The following is a 16,253-nucleotide window of genomic DNA, read 5'->3' on the forward strand; positions in this document are numbered from 1 at the left end:
TCTTCCTATGGCAAGACCTATTTCATGGTCTGCTATTCCTGACTCCTAGCTCTTGGGATAGACATCACTAGTTAATCATGGAGTTTTTATTGCTGGACTTTGATATACCTTGTCTCTCATATATTGTTATGAAGTGAAAATTCAGAGTATTTAGTAAGAGAAATCATTACACTAGAAGTTAATCACAGATATTTGATGGGGGTGATCCTCCAAGTGGTCACAATCTAAATATTCCTCTGGGGGCCAGCTGGTGGTGCACTTGACTGAGCACACATGCTACAATCCATAAAATCCCAGGTTCATGATCCTGGTCCCCACCTGCAGGGGAAAGCTTCACTAGCAGTGATGCAGTGCTGCAGGTCTTTCTCTCTCCCTCTCCCTTTCTCTCTCCTTCCTTCCCTCTCCATCCTCTCTCAGTTCCCCTCTATCTTTACACAAATAAATAAATTAAATATTAAAAGTTATTCCTTTATTTCAGTCAATTAGGTTGAGATAAGTCTTGATTATTTTTTATTGGGGGGATTAATGGTTACAGTAGATAGTAAATACATGTCAGTACATGTGCAGAATTTTCAATTTTCTGATTTTAAATCCCCTCAGTGCTGGAGAAGATAGAAATTTGCCTCAAAGCAGAGAGGCATATTCCATAACACTCTGTTCTTCAGCCGTTTTCAAAATGTCTGCTTTCTGGGCCAGGGAGATAATGCATAGTTGTACACAAGACTTGCCTCAGACCCTAAAGTGTCCAGGTTTACCCTCTAGCAGAACCATATACCAGAGATGAGCAGTCCTCTTCTCTCTCTACCATTTTAAAAATAAATAAATATATTTTAAAAGGTCATCACAGATACTTTGTTTAAGCAGAAATCTGAAAGTAGAAATCCAGAAGTTGGTATTTTTAAAATAGCTCCGGGGTAATTTTAAATGTGCAGACAGTGTGGAGAACCAATGTGCTGTTGTACTTGCTGATGATAGCACCATTAAAAAGATGCCTTTGGGAGTGCATACAAAGAGTTCCTTGTCAAAAATCCATAGACAATTCCCCGGAGTGTATATGTATTATGTATGTCCATTTATAGAAACACATGCATTTCTAATATTTATTTATTTATTTATTGGATAGAGACAATTAGTAATCGAGAAGGAAGGGGATGATAGAGAATGCGAAAGACAGACACCTGAAGCCCTGTTTCACCACTCACATAGCTTTCCCCATGCAGATGGAGACCAGGGGCTCAAACCCAGTTCCTTGCACTTGTAACATGTGCATTCAACCAGGTGTGCCACCACCAGCTCCCAACACATGCATTTCTATAAATAGGTCTACACATATTAATACCCATGTTATATTCCTTTATCTCTTGTTGTATGCTTTACATTAGGTTGTTCTAGCTCTCCCCTGCCAAGAAAATTGGATCAGTCCTGCTAATTTCGCGGCCCGCTTGGCCCCGCCCCAAGGAACCCCGAGAGAGTTCCAGAGTTCGAGAGTTGGAGAGTTGCAGAGTTAGAGAGTGCTTGGCGCTGTTGCGGGGGAAAGAGGCAACAGAGTTCTGTTTGGTGATTAGTTTGGGTTAGTTTATGAATCGTGGTTCCTGAATAAAGAAATACAGCTTCCCTGCCCAGCCGTATGTCTTTGGTCATCTCTGTTACCCGTCCGTGAAGCTAGCCCGGCCAGCTGGAGCCTCCGAATTTTAACAATCTCTCACTACATAAAATTATAGAACACACATACTTTCTCTCTTCTTTCTTTTTCTTTCTTTCTTTTGTATAGAGGTAAAGGAAAGGGGGAGACAGAGAAACACCTGAAGCATTGTTGTACCATTGTGAAGCTTTCCCACTGCAGGTGGTGATGGGGGCTTGAACCTGGGACCTTGAGCACTATAATGTATACATGCAACTAGGTGCACTAACATCCGGTCCCTAGAGTTTTTGAAGTCTCAAGTTTATAAGTATTTCCACATGCAAGGCATTTGTTTATAGTTTTCCCAATCAATTAGAAACCATTAATGCAAATTATAATCAAAACTGCCTGGTACTAGAGCCAAAGTAGACACATTGACCAATTGCATAGATTTGAGAGCTCAGAAATAAACCTCCATACCTGTGGATATCTAATTTTTGGCAAGGAGGCCCAACATATTAAATAGAGAAGGGAATATCTCTTTAACAATTAAGTTGAATAGTGAAATTGGGCCATTACATTTCCCTTTGTACAGAAATGAACTCTAAATGAATCAAGGCTTTGGATATTAGTCTAAAAACCACAAAATATTGATTAGGCAATGGCACCTGCTAGGGAAAGCTTCACAAGAGGTGAAGCAGGTCTGCAGGTGTTTATCGTTCTTTCTCCCTCTCTAGCTTCCCCTCCTCTCTTATTCTCTCTGTCCTATCTAATTAAAAAAATAAAATAAAATAAGTAAAAAGTGGCCATTGAGATTGATGTATTCCTGGTACTGGCATCAAGTTCCCATGATAGCCCTGGAGGCAAAACAAAAATAACATCAACTATTTAGAAGGAATCATTGATAGAATGTCTTTTCAATCTAAGTTTTAAAGGCATCTTCAGTGACTCAAGTTCAGTATCAAGGAAAGCAAAAACAAACTAATAAAACAACTGTAAAACTAAATGGCTCTGCATGGCAAATGGAACCAGCACCCAAACAGAGAGACTCCTTGAAGATTGGGAGATCTTTACATGCCATACATTAGTCAAAAAGCTAATAACCAAAATATATGAAGAGCTTACCACACTTAGCTATAAAAACAAACAACTCCATCCAAAAAATTGGGAAGAGCATGAGGGGGTCATGTTAAGTGAGACAAGCCAAAGCAGAGAAGGATGAATATGGGACAATCCCACTCACAGATGAAATTCAGGACAGAAGGACAGAAAAGGGAAAAATACAAAGTAAACCACTGACTGGGGTTGGTTTATTTCAGAGCACTGTGGGAAGGTAGAAGAAGGGAAAGAGTGAGGTGAGAATATTCTGTGGTCCTAGGACCTCGTGTTTGAAAGGAGTTAAGTTTGGGATATTTTTCAGACACTAAACATGGAGATGTAAGAAATTATACCTATGAACTGTACTGCAAAACATCAACCCCTCAGTAAAATGAGATTTCAAAAAAGAAAAGTAATTGCTATCTCAGAGGATAAAAAATTAGACATTTAATGTTCACCTAAGTTACTTCTTACAAAATTTCTATTTGTAGTTCTATTATTTTTTTTCTGATAATTTGCTGGTACTTTGTTTTAGTGAAACCTTAATGTTTTTTCTTGTGAAAAAATTTGAAGATTTTGTGCAGACTTTAGAAAACAATATGGAATATTTTTCTCATAGGCAGAAAATGTCAAAAACTATTGTCATTGCTGTTTTCAATTAAGTAAATAGCCCCCAGGTGTATTCATATACCCACTACAGATTTCTTCACTTGACTGAATTCTTCAGCAGTGTTTTCCCCATAGCATCAGGATCAGGGGATCACTGGCAGAGAGTGGCAGGTGACACACCCATAGGCCACAGTAATATGGTGCTATATCCTGGTTGTGAACCTCTTCCTTTCTTGTCCTGGTTGTGATACCTTTGTCCTCAAACTCAAGTTTTCCTGAGTTATCCTGATCCATCTCTTGTGCTTATTGCTGAGGTCCTTCACTCTTCTGTAACCTTTATCGTGATCACTATTCGTATTTTTATTTTCATAAAATGATTGTTTGTTTACAAAACTGTATCCTTTAAAAGTCTCATTTCATACCTCTTTACGGTGTGTGTTAACACACTATGCCCACCAACAAGATACTGATAGCACTACACAAACAATGAAGTTGTCTCCTTGGCATCCTCTTGGATGAAACTTGAGTGCATCATGTTGAGTGAGATAAGCCAAAAAGAGAAGTATGAATACCAAGTGATCTCACTTATATTGGGACTGAACAGATAGGGAGGGGCGGGAGAGCACAGAGTGAAATAGGAGGTGAGCATGATGTTATGGCACCAAAGCAAAGGACTGTGGTGGGGTAAGAGCAGGAGTGTTCAGGTCCTGGAACATGGTGGTAGAGGACCTATGTGGGGAGTCTGATTTTTATGTGGAAAACCGAGAAATGTTACATATCTACCAACTACTGATTTTTGTTTGTTTGCTTGTTTACTGTAGACTGCAAACCATTAATTAATCCCCCAATCAAAGGGAAAAAAAAGAACTCTGGGGAGGGAAGGGAGCAGAAGGAAGAAAAATCTGGGAGTTAAGTACATAATAAAATTATATGCATGTGTCAATGAATGCACTGTCAAGCATTAATTCCCTCAATAAAAAAATAAAGAAATAAGGAGAGATAGAAAGAAAGAAAAAATGGCCTTATACCAGATTTTGTAGTAGCTAATAAACTATCCAGAGTTTTCAAGAAAATTCATCAAAGAAAGTATGCACTAACAGTGAGATACCTGAGGTGATGTGTCTGATCAACTCAAAGTTGAATGCAGGACTCTTGAGGGACAGACAAAAGGCAGAATAAAGGAAACCACAGGCCTTGCATGAACCCACCTAAAGCAACTGACTTACATTGGTGGCTAAGAAACTTTGTTCAGAGACCATTAACACTCACTTGTTTTAGCTAGGCAACACATGCACACAAAACCTTCTAACTGGCCCACACTTAAAAACAGAGTGCCCCACATTCGGTTCCTTGGTAACATATATGATTTTGTCTGGGGAAACCAAGCAGGCAAGAGCCTCTGAGTTAGCCTCTCAATGGGATCATGCATTTTTATTCTACTCATTGCTTGAGCACAAACTGTGGTGAAAGTCTGGAGATCTTATTTCTTTGCAGAAAATGGCCCTGCAAAGAAAGCCAACTGCTAATGTTTACAGTGGCAATGAAGAGAAAGAGACAATTCTTAGCCAGAAAATAAGTTTTATAAATTACTTAGATTTTATATTTATAGAACAATTCAAAGCCCACAGGGCCCAGTTACATTTTCCAACTGCACTTACGGCATCTGAGGCTGAAATCACATGCTGTAGTATATGCAAATTTGGGGAATTCAGAAGACTGTAGAACATTTTTTGTAAATGGCAAGGGTATGCTCAAGTTCAAATCATAAAGTTCAAATCATCAAATATAATGAAAATCATGTGCTGAAGTTTCACTCTAAGCAGTGCAGTTTGTTATTCCCTGACTAATATCACAGCTTCTGTGACGGGGTGAGGCTCATCATGGAAACCGCTGAGAGAAACAGAACATCTATCTCCTCAGTAAAACCACGTGGCTTTTAGTTACATTACACTATGACTTTTGAAGGAAACCAGAAATAATTTTCTGAAAGCAAATTGAAACTCAATTCAATGAGTTAATGAACAAATAAGTAAAATGTGTATCAAAAATACCAATCACACTTTAAGCATCAATGTGTCAACATGCCAATTCGTGCAGGTTTCTTAATAAGATTGAATATCTAAAATCAACTATTGGATAGGAGAAACAGCACAAAGCCTTCTCACAGAAAACTTTTCAAAAGCAGGTCTGTTTGATTGTTTGTTTGCTTATTGAAGGAATTGCAACTAATAGTCTTAGCACTTGAAATCAACCTGAGAGGCACTGGGATGTAGTAGCTAAGTTCCTGTAAATGAAGAAGGTTGTAAGTGAGGTTAACATATGAAACTCAATGCTGAAAGAAAGAAAAGGAGTGAGAAGAAAAAAAAAAAAAGCACTGACAGAAGCAGTAGTGAGAGAAGAGATTGTTTGTGTCTCTGTGTTAATTTTACCACTCCATAGTTTTTTTTTTCCACATGAAATCAATCAGGGTTTGAAGAACCAGTTTAAGATGTCTCGTACTATGTGAGCTGTGAAATTAAGTGGTTTTGATACATCATCATCTTAATCTTGGTTTCTAATCCAGTATGGTGGATATTTACCTTTAAGATTTTTAGCTATCAAACACTTAAAAATTTGCTAGGAGTTATGAGGTTTCTAGCCCAGACCTAGAACCCCAGATTCTTGTCATGAATTTACAGAGCCTGGATTACTGTACTGATAAAAATAAATATGACTTCTTTGAGAGACTTAATAAGCCTACTAAGCTTTCCACTTCAGTACCTCATTTTTCTCCTCCTTTTCTTCCTCCTCTGCCTCCTAATTCCCCTCTCCTCCTTCTTCTGGTCGACTTTTTTTCTCAGTAAAGATTGAGTCAAAAAGACAGATGGAAAGTGTGAAAGACATCACAGAACTAAAGATTTTACTGATGTGGTGGGGACTGGGTTCAAAAGTGGGTTATGCTCATGGTAAAGCAGACATCTTCACATGATCTGGTCAGTCCATCTCAACCTTCTAATCCTGAGATCTTCCAAATAGCATTTGGAGTTGGTCCTAGGAAAAAAAGTACCGTAATTTCTCCAAGTGTATGCTTGATGATTTTTAAAACTTTCTATGGGAGTATGGATCGACCTGTCAATGCCCATGTTCAGTGGGGAAGCAATTATAGAAGCCGGACCTTCCACCCACATCCCACAATGACCTTGGGTCCATACTCCCAGTGGGTTAAAGAATAGGAAATCTATCAAGGGAGGGGATGGGATATGCAGTTCTGGTGGTGGGAATTGTGTGGAATTATACCCCTTTTATTCTATGGTTCTGCCAATGTTTCCTTTTTATGAATATATTATAATAAAAAATAAAATAAAAAACAAAACAAAACAAAACAAATCTTTCTATCACCAACACCAATTCCAGGACCCAGAAGGCAGGGGGTGTTCACAGACTGTTTCTTCTCAAACATGTGGTCCAGGATGAACAAAATATTAGGAGAGGTAAGTGTGAATTTTAGTTTATGTTTTCTTCAAATTATAAATTTTAAAGTTCAGTCATCATGGCCAAGCAGTAGCACACCTGGTTAGGCACATGATAATATAAGGTTTGAGCCACCGCTCCCCACCTGCAGGGAGGATGCTTCCTTCACAAATGGTGAAGCAAATCTACAGGTTTGCCTCTTTCTCTCTCCCTCTCTATCTCTCCTCCCCTCTCAGTTTCTTTCCACCTTATCAAGTATAAGAGAATGAAGAAAAAAAAAAAGGAAAAAATGGCCACCTGGAACAGGGGAATCATAGTATGATGGCTTTGTAGTGCTAAAACAGAGACCTAGGGATAACCATGGTGGCAGTACAAATTAAATTAAATTAAATTAAAATAATAGAATAAAATTCATCCACTTTGAAGATAACATTGAGAAAATTCAAGAAATAGGATGTCCAAATGTACTTTTACAGGAGATTTAATGCTATAATAAAAAATATATTCTATTGCATTTGTAGGGATAAAATTTTCAATAAAGTTTTGAGGTATACTAAGTTGTGAAAAATTACATTGCACTTAGTATGTCAATTCACTGGTAACTGGATTGATTATTAGACTTAATTTTTTATATTTTTGAGGTTTCACAATGTAATATATTCTATATTTATTGTATTTGACAAATAATTTTGCTGACAATATTCCTCACTTCTGAATATATGACCCCCACCCTATGCTCATTAGATTGGTTGCTTCTAAATCTTTAACAGACTGAATCATCTAAGCTTTGATAAATCAACTGAAACAAAAGCCACAGCAAAACACAGAGGCAAAAACAAGCAAGCAAAAAAATGTAACTCATCTTCCCTGGTCTATTAAAAAAGCTTACAAACTTTAGGGTAGATCTAGTACAGGGTTCATACTTTCTATTAGCCTGTCTGTCTTCCCTTATCTCTGGAATAACTCTTAGAAAGTATGTCAATTCAATTCAATGTCATTTGGAAGTTCAAATGATATTTTAATTGCTGAATTTACAGCATATTTTTTAATTATATTTTTTATTTATTGGATAGAAACAGCCAGAAGTCAAGAGGGAAGGGGATGATAGGAGAAGAGACAGAGAGACACCTGCAACGCTTTCCCTCTGCAGGTGGAGACCGGGGGTTCGAACCTGGGTTCTTGCACATTGTAACATGTGTGCTCAACCAGGAGCACCACCACCCGGTCCCCTTTATAGCATATTTTCTACTCTTACACATAGGATGCAGAGAAAAAGAAAAATGGAGAGAAAGTTTTTTATCATGTTGGTGGTCAGGTAAAATTAGTTTTGTAATTTTAGGATTTAAATAACTGAAATATTAAAACAAACCTTTATTCATAGAAGATGAAAAGGTTAAGATTTGAAGAAATTAAATGATTTGACCAAGTTCACACTTCCAGTTATTATAAAGTTAAGATTTTACTGCAATATTATAACTTCCAACAAGGTCACCATTCCACCCTTTCAAATGTCCACTCATTTTAAAATTTCTTAACTAACTAACACAAATTAGGATAATAATCTTTAAAGTGAAAAATATAAAGCAGCTAATACTGAAATCTGTCCTTTAAATACATATTGAGACTTAGAGCTAAATAAAGGGGAAAATGCTTCAATTTACTAATAATTTATACTAGCTTCTGAATTAAAATCCCTAATAGGCATATGCAGTCTTGTAGTTTTCACATTTGGTGCAAACCTACTCGTTCCAGGATTTCATTTGACCTTGTGAGAAATTGTTTCTTCTTAAACTGTCCCTTTTGTTTTATCCTTCTGTAACTCATTTTCACCTACCACTTAAGCAATAATCCTGATACTCTCCAGAAAGAGTTGTGCACATAGCCACACAAATCTTCATTTTATTTCTCTCACCAGGGAATTTAGAGAAAAAACATATTTCCTTATACAAAGTATTGGTTAACATAGTAGTTTTCAAACTATGTAAATTCAAGCAAAGGGAATGTCTGAATCAGTAGGTCTGGATAGGATGTTAGGATTTGCATTTCTAGCAAGTACCTGTATGATACTGATAATGCAGATACAGAGCCGATATTTTATTTTATTTCTCATGAGAGAGACAAGGAAAGAGACAGAGAAGAGATTTTTTTAATTAATATTCAATATGGGTCCTAGGGGGCATGACATTGAATATTTCAATAGGAGGCATTGAGATATCATTTCCAAACAATAAAATAGAAAAAAGTAACAATAACAAAAAAATCATTGGCAACATTAATAAATTACTACTGAAACTTCTGAAGAAACTTACTGAGTCACAGATGAGTGCAGTCATGCCTGAAGAAGGAACCTTCAAGAATCAGTGAAGAGGGTGAAGAAGAAACTCTCAAGAATCATTGCAGGAGGGGGAGGGTGTGAATTAGAATCTATAATCTCCATATTAGGAAGTTCTGGTAAATCTTTCACTTTAGTTGGAGTCATACAATGATGTACCTTTAAAATAAGTATGAAAAGGGAGGTAGCGCAGGTGGCACAAAGCACAAGGACTGGTTTAAGGATCCCGGATCAAGCCCCTCGGTCCCCACCTGCATGGAGTCACTTTACAAGAGGTAAAGCAGGTCTGCAGGTGTCTATCTTTCTCTCCCCCTCTCTGTCTTCCACTCCTCTCTCCATTTCTCTCTGCCCTATCCAACAACTGCATTTATCTCTTCTCCTTTCCTCTCCCTGATCAGCTAGGAATATGAAAGGAGATCACCTGGGACTACAACAAGACAGGACTGGAACTACTTTGGGAACCCACCAAATCACCAGTGAGTGCAAACACATGTGCCTCCTGGACAGAGAGGAGCCTAAGGAGAGACTCCTGGGTCTAAAGCCTGTATCTACTCCAGAGTGGCTGGTAGCAGTCTGGCAGTTTGCCAGTAGAGCACTACCTCCAGTATGTTTTACCAATAAAAAGAATGCTGAGGGGAGGAGAGGACTCCCCTAAAGCTCACCAAATGAAACCATGAGTCTCCATTGGTACTGCCCCTCAGGGGCTGGTCCCTTGTTGGCATCAAGGGGCAAAGAACTGGCCAGGAAACTCAGGAGAAGATATACACCCCAATGGACTAAAGGTGGGGCTATAGAGTGGGAGCCTTTCCACATTGTTTTCCTGATGCATTGGGAGACATGGTGAATAATTGCCACAGAACCTACATAGCACAAACGGGATTTGTTTGGAAACAAACAGGATAAAGTAGTACTACCAGTTTGTCTCTGAGTGCTGGCAGAACAGCTGAATTGGGCCTGGGGATTTAGATTCTCAGGGTATGGGAGTCTCTTTGCATAACCAAGGAAAGAGTGATCAGTAGATTGAAAAGTACTGAGAGAAGGACCTTCATAGCACACTATATACAATGGATAAACAAAGATGAAACATTGGAGAAATGAAGCCAAACAAAAGCCCAGCTAAAAGCCAACCCTCACAAAGGTAGAAGCACAGAAGAATGAGGACAAGATTCAAATGCTAATTGAAGTATTAGTCACAGGAGTGAGGAAAGAGTGTGAAAGTAATGTAATCTGAAATGAGGAAACAACAAATATGACCCCAAAAGAAAACACTATCTCTAGTTAATCAGAGAGCTGAAAGCTGAAATAGCTAAGCTAAGACCACAACTAGCTTATCAAGCTAAAACAGTATCAGAACAAGGTCAGAAAATAGCTGAAATACAGAAAATAACAGAAGGGAGAGAGAATAGAACAAGTGGGACAGAAAACAGACTTAGTAAGATCAAGGACTAATTAGCAAAAACTAAGAAATGAGTAAGAGATCTCAAAAAGAGACTAGGAGATACTGGAAACAACAACAGAAATATGTGGGATGACTTCAAAAGAAATAATATATTCATTATTGGCTTACCAAAGGAAGAGATTACAGTGAGGGGAAGAAAGCATTCTACAGGACATAATAGCTGAGAACTTCTGAAGTCTAGACAATATAAAAGACATAATGGTTCAAGAAGCCCAGAGGGTCCCAAATAGAATTAACCCAGTCTAAAAGACACCAAAATATATCATATTTAGAATGAAAAAGAATAACAATAAAGAAGGGATTCTGAAGTCTGCCAGATGAAAACAAGATTCACCTACTCAGGAAAAACCATAAGATTAGCAGCAGTTAACACTACAGGCCAGAAGAGAATCCCAAGATATCTATCTAGTGCTCAATGAGAAAGGCTTTCAACGAAGACTACTGTACCTTGATTGACTGTCATTCAAACTACATGGGGGAATAAAAACCTTCTCAGATAAGAAACAGTTGAAGGAATCAACTATCAGCAAGTCTGCCCTGAAAGAAGTTCTAGAAGGTCTCCTACAAACAGTCAGACCACAATAAACATGCCATATATCAGAATACTATAAAAATCTACAAGAATGGCATTAAAATATCTTCAATCCATAATATCAATAAATGTCAATGGCCTGAATTCACCTATTAAAAGGCACAGAATAGGGAGATGGATGAGAAAACACACCCCAACAATATGCTGTCTGCAGAGAGACGACCAGGGACTCATGGCTGAGTGGTACGCAGTTCAGTCTTTATTCATGTGGAACGCAGAGCAATCTAAGCTATCTCTAATCACATTCCTGTCCTTATATATCCTGAGGCGGAAGTGTCAGGTCCAAAGAGGATGTACGTAGGATAGGGGGTGGGGAGAAGGAAAAAGCGTGCAAAACAATGAGGATTAAACCTATGCCCTAGAAGCAGAGCGGTGCTTAGTTAACAGTGGTTATGTAAATAGAATGCAGTGTTAAGCAGGGGGCATTAAACCAATGAAACAGAAAGGGTGTTAGAAGCAGAATTTAGAAGCAGAGCAACATTTCCCCCTTTCTTTTTAACTAATGACCATCAGGAGTGTGGGGTGAATAGAAACCTATATCATATAGGCATTTTCAAAAGAACTGGCAGAAGACATGGAGAAACAAGTAAGAGAGCAGCAAGAACCAGTGTGATGTCAAGGGGAGCCCTGAGGGGGCGTTTCCTGCCTCAAAGGGCAAGGTCTAGCAAGCAAAAGGGCATTTCTTGCCTCTGGAGGCATCTATTGCCTCAAAGGGCTTTTCCTGCCTCTGTAGGCAGGACCTAGTAAGGAGGGGAGGTTTTCTACCTCTGAGAACAGGGCCTGCAGGCGAGGGAGCATGGCCTATAGAGTCCCAAGGAAGATGGCTGCAAAGTCCATGGACTGCTGCTGTCAGTCTTTGAGAAACCCAGCAGCTTAAAGGGAAACTGCTGTAAAGTTGTATAAAGTGTCCAAGAAGTGTACCAGTAAGCCCAATAGAAGTGTCAGTCCAAAGCAGATGACCACAGAAGAAATGCCAGAGGATGAGACGCTGCACGTCTGTCTCGATAGGGAAGGTCAGCCACCGGAATTCCGCTTTTCTGTAGAGAGTGAGCTTTGGAGTCTGTGAATCAGTTTCTTCAGGTTGTGCCAGGTCACATCATTGGTTTCGGGAGGGGGGGGCTGCTGTAGTCATGCCATCTTGTGGGCGATATGAGAGAACAGGGGTCCAAATGGATCTCTGGGGATTTCATTTGAGCAGATGCTTTTTTATGTGAAGACTTGAAAGCCGAAATTCACTTACTTGTCAAACAAAACTTGTAGCAGATTAGAAGTTTACTATAATTGATAACTCCATTATAATTGGAAGTCCTTTCTAGTATGATTTTTTTAAACAGTTTAAATTCAATAAAAGAACCATGGTTAGAAGCCTCAAGCATGAGGATCATTAACATAACCATTGCGCTTTTTCAACCCCTCCCATACTCAGACAGTTTTCAGAATTAAACGTTTCCAAGATGTAAAAAATCAAAAGAGAAAAATACAATTTTTTGGACTGTTTCTAGATGTCTCTAGAAATCATGGCTGTGTCTAGCATTTTTTTTAAGTCAATGTCATACAAAAATTCAGTCATTCAAATCATTCTCTTACAAAATGCAACTGAAAGCAGACAGCTAACTTAATATATTCAGAGAGAACAACAAGGAGGGAATCAAGAGAAAAACGGTAGGCAGTTTTTGCTTCTTTCATCTTGAACCAGATTATCCGGATCTCACCATGTAGCATCATGAGTCCCCGGAAGGTGTCCTAGTCCAAAAAGGTCCTCAAAATTCCATTTAGGGTGCTTCTGACAGTTCCTGCAAGATTGCAGGCATCCATTTTTAAGTGTTTTCCCATCGAAGAAAGAATCGAATCAGGAGGTTAGAACTAACCACATGTCTCCATTCTTGGGGACTGCCAGGGTACTGGAGAATGCTCTTCAAGTTAGAGTAGTCCTTCTCTGCAGGAAACATGTGAGAGGGAGTCCAGAATGTCCCAGGGGAAATCTCCATGCATTTTCCAAGCTCTATGATCACGGTCATAAGGAACCAAAGTTCCCGGTCAGGGAACCAAAGTGTGGCCCAGAGCAAAATGTTCCAGAGACAGAGAAACTGTCTCATGAAGAAAGAGTAGAGGCTTTGGGAAACTTCGTAAGTAGAAAGGCAGCCCATAGTGGATAGGTAGCCAAGTTTACTTATCTGGCGGATGGGCAGGTTAGGTCCCACGTTGGTTGGGCACCATATGCCAGTCCCTGTTCAGGCACCATTATGCCAGGCTAGTTTCATGGGCAGGAGAGAGAGATGCCAGGCACTCATGGCTGAGTGGTATGCACTTCAGTCTTTATTCATGTGGAACGCAGAGCAATCTAAGCTATCTCTAATCACAATCCTGTCCTTATATATTCTGAGGTGGAAGTGTCAGGTCCGAAGAGGATGTACGTAGGATAGGAGGTGGGGAGAAGGAAAAAGCATGCAAAACAGTGAGGATTAAACCAATGCCCTGGAGGCAGGGTGGTGCTTAGTTAACAGTGGTTATGTAAATAGAATACAATGTTAAGCAGGGGGGATTAAACCAATGAAACAGAAGGGGTCTTAGAAGCAGAATTTAGAAGCAGACCAACATTAGGCCACAAAGACAGTGTCAACAAATTCAAAAGCATTGAAATCATCCCAAGCATCTTCACTGACTACAGTGGTTGTTGATTTGCAAGTGGTAAGACAAGACTGCAGGTTTCTATTTTTCTCTCCCCCTCCCTGTTTTCCCCTCCTCTGTCGATTTCTCTCTGTTCTATCCAACAACAATGGCATCAATAACAATAACAATAACAATAAACAACAAGGGCAATACAAGAAGAAAAGTAGATTCCAGGAGCAGTGAATTTGTTGTGTAGGCACCAAGCCCCAGAAATATCCATGGAGGAAAAAAAAAGCATACCTCATCCCCCATTATGATATATAAATAGTATAGCCATAGCACCACCTCCTGGATAAATTAGAGATGCCACACTTAGTGTGAGATTTTAGAAACAATCAAATGAAAAGATAAAAAAAAAATTACAAATGATCAAACACACAAGGACCTGAAAAAAATGTCAAAAGATAGTAATCAGAAAACTCATTATGAAGAGAATTCTAGTAACTAAATTTAGCATATAGATACAAATTCAAGAAATTAGAGATCATTTAACTGGATTAACAAAATACAAACAAAAAAAATCTACAAACAGAGCAGCAGAGTGGGAAGGACTCTTTTATTAGAGTTAAGACTCATGTAGCAGGCTTAGTAGGTAGACTAAATCAGATTGAGGAGAAAACATCAGGACCAAAAGATAAAATCACCATTCTCTGTGATGCAAATATTTTGAAGAGTAAAGATTTATGAAAAAATATAGCAATTCTCTATGAAACAGTGGACTCCATCAGAAAAATGAATGTGAAAATTATTATTGGGATAGCTGAGGATGAAGAAAGGAGGTAAAGAATAGGAACCGTGGTAAAAAATCCATAGTAGAAAACAAAAACACAAAAGTGTCCACACCTGTACAACCTTCAAGACTTAAATATTCAAGAAGATGAACAAACACTCAAGTTCCTGAATCCAAAACAGGACACACTAAGATACATCATGGTAAAACTATCCAAAATAAAAGGAAAAAAAATACATCCCACTAGTGAAAGGAATAATCTGTTACATAGAGGTAGAGTTAAATTATCCTTCAAGTAAAAGAAGAAGAAGAAGAATATCTTCTCAATCACAGAAAGTGGAATAACTTTGTCATCACCTCCCCTGCCTTGCAAGAATTTCTGAAAGGAGTCTTACATAAAAAGAATCAAGGAATTCTAGTTCTAAATGAAGTGATCAGTGGTAAAATAGAGCAAGATATACAAACAACAACAGGAGTGAACAAAGGCATAGGAAAGGGGAGGGAAAAATAAAAAGACCAATGTGCCAATGTTGGTAAATAAAGGCCAACTGAATAAAATGTCATAGTTATTATAAGACACAAGTATCGTGGTAAATCATTTTTCAAGAAAACTGGACAACTTGTCCAAATGTGGAAACACACACACAGACACACACACACAAACACCAAGCAAAAGAAACACAAATTGTTAAAGCACTTCTGAGAAGAAGATAGTAAATGAAGTATCATTCTTTCCAACTTCAGTTTATACTGCATAGTATTTAAAGAAGCATTTTGCAAAAATAAAAATGGACACTTGGCTCAGTGGAACAGGATTGAGAGCCCAGAAATGAGCCCTATACATATATAGTCACTTAATTATAACAAAGGAACCAAAATCACTCAATAGAAGTAGATTTCCTCAATAAATCTCAAAACTCAATAAATCTCAATAAAACTCAAGGACAGCCACTTGTAGAAAAATGAAAACAGGCCTCCATTTAATACTATACACCACAATCAAATAAAAATGTGTCAACAACCTGGATGTTAGATGAGAAACTCCAAAACACCTAGTTTTGCTTCACCTTGGAAGGATATTAAAGGAACAGTGTTAGGTGGGATGACTCAGGAAAAGAATGGATAGCAGAAGATCGCAGTCATGAGCGGAACTCTGGAGACCAGGGCAGAAAGGGAAAGCAGAGAGTAAAACTTTGACTGGGTTGGTACTCTGCATCAAAGCAAAGGACTTTACATGAGGGAGAGAAGAAAGGACCTCGGGGAGGTGGGCATTGGGATCCTAAATTAAGGGTAAGATTGCTCTGCAGACACTCATCACATGGGAGATTGTTATCTATATGCCAGCAACTGTACTATAAGCCATTGACCCCCAATGAAGTAGAAAAACATCAGTAATATTTAATATCACTTAACTTTTTGCTCAAACTATATACAAAGTGCTGATGTGTGTGTGTGTGTGTGTATGTGTATATATACCTGGTGAGATGGATTTCAGGAGCCGAGAATTCTGAGTATGTAGAACGTATGTGCTCTTTTGCCAAGTCATTTCCCCAGGAGCCTTTGTTTTGTAAACTACTGGAAACACACTGTTGTTTGTACTTACAATTAAGCTACTACTAGTCTAAACTATTGAACTCATACCTACTATCCTAAACTCAGTCATGATGTTAACTGGGTAAATTCTAGGTATCA

This window comes from Erinaceus europaeus, chromosome 18 (genome assembly GCF_950295315.1).
Source record: "Erinaceus europaeus chromosome 18, mEriEur2.1, whole genome shotgun sequence".
Classification (NCBI taxonomy): Eukaryota; Metazoa; Chordata; class Mammalia; order Eulipotyphla; family Erinaceidae; genus Erinaceus; species Erinaceus europaeus.